Raw genomic sequence first — 5,346 nt, forward strand, 5'->3', positions numbered from 1 at the left:
ATGTCATGTCATGTCTTGTCGTGTTGTATTTTGTGCTATTCAGTCAACACTTCCACAATAGTTGGCATGACATGGAGGGAGGAAGCTACATAATCAGACACCCTGAGAGAAGATTCTATCCACAAATGGGACAGTAACATTCAAGACCAAACTACATCAGGGGAATCCAAGAATCTCAAGTAGGGAACATCCGTAGAACACCCAGTGCTGGAAAACTGAAAGACTGCACCACTGGGTCCCACAAAACATCTACTACATAAGACCAATTCAAAAAATCTGGGTGACATAGCAGTTTGATCTAATACATAGAAACAACTACAAAGGAACAGCAAAAATAAGAAACAACCTCCAAATAAAAGAAAAGGAGGACTCACCAGAAGAGGAACTAAATTAAATGGAGGCAAGCAATGTCAGAGAAATAATTCAGAATAATGGTTATAAAGATGCTCAAACATCTGGATGAGAAATACATCATGTATAAGAATCAAGAGGAAGTGAAGAATGACATAGCTGCAATAAAGAACACAATGGAAGGTTTCAACAGTAGACTAGAAGAAGATGAGGACTGAATCAATGAGACAGAAAACAAGGTAGAAAAAAAACAAGTAGAGCAGCAACTGGAAAAAAATTAATAGCAGGCGGAAAGTTTAAGGGGCTTTGGGACAACATGCAATGAAACAATATCCACATAATAGGGGTGCCAGAGGAAAGGAAGCTGAGCAAGGAATAGAAAATTTGTTTGAAGAATTAATGACAGAAAACTTCCCTGACTTTGGGAAGAAAAAAGTCACACAAGTCCAAGAAGCACAGAGTCTCAAACAAGATGAACACAAAAAGACCAATACCAAGATGCATCGTAATTAAATTAGCAAAATAAGAATCTTAAAAGCTGCCAGAGAGAGAGAGAAAGTTATCTTCAAGGGATCTCCCATTAGACCATCAACTTATTTCTCAACAGGAACACATCAGGCCAGGAGGGAATGGAATGAAGTATACAAAGTGATGCAAAGCAAGGGACTGAATCCAAGAATACTCTCCAGCAAGGCTATCATTCAAAATTGAAGGTGAAATCAGGAGCTCCTCTGACAAAAAAAGGCTAAGGGAGTTTATTACCACCAAGCCAGCAATGCAAAAAATACTAAAGGGACTGTTTGTAAAAAGAAGAAATAGAAAGTGAAGAAGGAACACAGGCATAAAGAATAAAAATGGCAACAAACAACTACCTATCAATAATAACCTTAAATGTAAGTGGGTTAATGCTCCAATAAAAAGACATAGAGTAGCTGAATGGATAAGAAAATATGACCCATATATATGCTGTCTACAAGAGACCCACCTGAGAACAAAGGACTCACACAGACTGAAAGTGAAGGAATGGAAAATATTTTTCTGGCAAATGAAAATGAAAAAAAATGCTGGGTAGCAATACTTATATCTGCCAAATAGACCTCAAAGAAGACATAACAAAATATAAGGAAGTACACTTCATAATATTAAAGGGATCGATACAACAAGAGGCTATAACTCTGGTAAACATATATGCACCCAATACAGGAGCATCTAAATATATAAAAAAAACTTCTGGAAGATATCAAGAGAGATATAGACAGCAATACAATCATAGTAGGGCACTTTATTACTCCACTGACATCACTGGATAAATCTTCTAGACAAAAAAATCAGCAAGGAAACAGCAAAATTAAATGACCCCGTAGAACAGATGGAACTAATTGACATCTTCAGAACATTCCACCCCAAAGCTATGGAATATACATTCTTCTCAAGTGCACATGGGACATTTTCAGAGATAGGCCACATGTTAGGACACAAGCTAAGTCTCTACAAATTCAAGAAGATTAAAATCATAACAGCAACTTCTCAGACCACAGTGGTATGAAATTAGAACTCAGCTACAATAAAAACTATCAAAACAATAAAATACATGGAGGCTAAATAGTATGTTATAAACAATGAATGGATTACCAAAGAGATCAAAGAAGAAATAAAAAAACATCCTGGAAACAAATAAAAATGAACACAAAACAATCCAAAATTTATGGGACACAGTGAAAGGAGTCCTGAGAGGGATGATCATAGCACTATAGGCCTACCTCAAAAAATAAGAAAAACTGATAAGAAGTTATCTAACACTAGAGGCCCGGTGCACGAAATTCGTGCACGGGGGGGGGGGGGGGAGGGCAGCGGGGAGTGTGTCCCTCAGCCTGGCCTGCACCCTCTCCAATCTGGGACCCCTCATGGGATTACCAGCAGTTGGACATCCCTCTCACAATTCAGAACTGCTGGCTCCTAACCGCTCACCTGCCTGCCTGATTGCCCCTAACTGCTTCTGCCTACCAGCCTGATTGTCCCTAACTGCTCCCCTGCTGGCTTGATTGCCCCTAACTACCTCTGCCTCGGCCCACACCTGGTACCCAGGATTCCCTCCTCCAGCTGACCACAGGCACCCAGGATCCGGGCTTCCTTCCCTCTGGTCAGCCATAGGCGCTCAGGCTGGCTGCAGCCTCAGGGGATGGTGGACAGGGGGCTTCGCCTGTGCTGCAGCTGCAAGTGCTGGCGCCCAGGACCGCAGGGTGGGCGGCTTCTTTGTCTCCCAGGCCACAGCCAGCCGCAGGTACTGGTGCCCAGGCCCGCAGGGTGGGCGGCTTCTCTGTCTCCCAGGCCACAGCCAGCCGCAGGTACTGGTGCCCAGGACCGCAGGGTGAGCGGCTTCTTTGTCTCCCAGGCCACAGCCAGCCACAGGTACTGGTGCCCAGGACTGCAGGGTGGGCGGATTCTCCATCTACCATGCTGTAGCCAGCTGCAGGTGCTGGCACCTGGACTGCAGGGTGGGCGGCTTCTCTGTCTCCCAAGCCACAGCCAGCTGCAGTTACTGGTGCCCAGGACCGCAGGGTGAGCGGCTTCTCCATCTCCCGGGCTGCAGCCAGCCTCAGGTACTGGGGCCCGGTTTCTCCATCTCCCCCAGGACGTGGGGTGGGTGGACATGGGGTGGGCAGCTTCTCCAGCTGGCTGTAGCCTGGGATCATAGGGCAAGCAGCTTCTTCGTCTCCCAGATCGCATCCACCCTCAGGTGCTGGCACCCGGTTTCTTGTCTCCCCCAGGACGTGGGGAGGGCGGACCTGAGGCTTCTGAGGCTGGCTGCAGCCTGGGATCATGGGGCAGGCGGCTTCTTGGTCTCCGTGGCTGCAGCCAGCCTCAGGCGCTGGGGCCCAGTTTCTCCGTCTCCCCAGGACGTTGGACAGGCGGACCTGAGGCTTCTGAGGCTGGCTGCAGCCTGGGATCATGGGGCAGGCGGCTTCTTGGTCTCTGTGGCTGCAGCCAGCCTCAGGCGCTGCCGCCTGACTTCTCCAACTCCCAGAGACCTGGAGAGGCTGGGGGGCGGGGCTGCCACCATGTTTTCAGTTTAATTGCATACTCACTCAGATTAGATGGTGGGCGTGGCTGGGGCGTGGCTGGTGGGCGTGGCTTGTGAGTGTAGCGGAGTGATGATTTGCATATTACTCTATTATTAGATAGACTATTATTAGATAGATGAGCAAGTCCCTTTCAAAAGGAGGTTCTCCATCTTGGTTTCTGAATATGACAGCAACCTCGGTTACACGGGGAGACTTATATCTACCTGGGTCACTGTTACGATCATATTTAATCGCCATAGTTACCTCTGTGGGAGCTATACCTTTTGCTGCTGCTTCAGATTGGGCTTCCTTTTCTACCTCATGTAGCATCTTGTACGATTTTGTTAATTCATTTATTTCATGCATGAGGTTATTGATGTTGATCATGAGTCTTTCTGAGCAGTCCTGGTTTTCTGGCATTGCTAATCGTTTACTGGTAGCTTCGGCTGTATCCAAAATATAGAGTTGAGCAAACTTCCGAGAAACACCATCTGAAGGATGTAAAGTTCCAGTACGGTGATAAACTTGTCCGTGTATTCTAAAACAGTATGGCCCATACCCTGATGGCGATGCAATATTTGCACCCATGGAAGCAAAAGCAAAAGAACTATTTATGGAACGAATATTTTCCATGAAATTTTTACTGTCAGAATCTTCGTTTGTCATTAATCTTTTTAAATATGCTGGGTATTCTGGAAAATCTATGTCATTTGGACAGACTTTACCTTTGCTACAACATCGAGTAAATTTTCCATCAGATGGTTTTTCATCAGAGAAATTTAGTGATAGGCAAAATTGGCATCTAATAGTCATTGCACCACAACTATGTTCTAGAATTGCATCCTCATGTACTCCATTTTTTATGAGAAGGCAGATCCTACCAGTATTGGCAGTACTTGTTAATGACTGTTCTTTGCACATATTCTGTCTACACTGCCGCCTTCTTTTAAGATCAGAAGCACGTTGGTCTTCAGACATTTTCTGTCGATAACGACGGCTTCTTTCGGCTGCAGAGCTACCTTGTTTCAATAGTAGATGTTTAGACATAGTCCCACCTCCCTGCTGTCAGGTGAATGCGAGTCCTGGCTGTCAGGTGGCAGGGAGCTATCTGACCAACGGTCAATTCTCTAAGGGTGGGACTTCCTCCTCCCTGCTGTCAGATGGCTGTCAGGCCACTGAGAGCTGTCTGACCAATGGGTGATTCTGGCTGAATCGGTGGGGGTGGGACTTCCTCCTCCCTGCTGTCAGAGTCTGGGCCAGCACAAAGTGGGACACAGCATCAAGTCCCCCTGCACCAGAAGACCCAGAGTCAACTCCCCGCCCACTTGTGTGTCCCCTGAAAGTAACATCCAGCTTCATGGAGGGGCTAACAGGCCCAGACATGCCAGAGGCTGGGGAGCAATGAGGCTGGATCTGCCACTGGAGTAGGTGGATCCAGCCTGTCCACTTGGTCCCCACGACCCCTGGCCTGGCCCATAGGCCCAAACATTCCAGCCTCCCTGCTTAGCCCCAGACACTACAGAGGTCACAGAGCAGCCATGCTCGATCTGCTACTCCAGTGGGCGCATCCCACATGACCCCTGGCCAGACACCTCAGGCGCCTCCCAGCTGCACAACCCAGTCACAGGCCGCTGGCGGGCGGCTGCGGCGAGGACCGGCCTGTGCGTGGGGCTGGATCTTTGACAGCCGCACGCCGGCTGCACACCCCGGCCGATGGCGGGCGGCGGCGGCGGCGAGGACCGGCCTGTGCTTGGGGCTGGATCTTTGACAGCTGCACGCTGGCCGCACACCCCGGCCGATGGCGGGCGGCGGCGGCGGCGAGGACCGGCCTGTGCGTGGGGCTGGATCTTTGACAGCTGCACGCTGGCCGCACACCCCGGCCGATGGCGGGCGGCGGCAGCGGCGGCGGCGAGGACCGGCCTGTGTGTGGGGC

The sequence above is a fragment of the Cnephaeus nilssonii genome (genome assembly GCF_951640355.1).
Source record: "Cnephaeus nilssonii genome assembly, chromosome: 13".
Lineage (NCBI taxonomy): Eukaryota > Metazoa > Chordata > Mammalia > Chiroptera > Vespertilionidae > Cnephaeus > Cnephaeus nilssonii.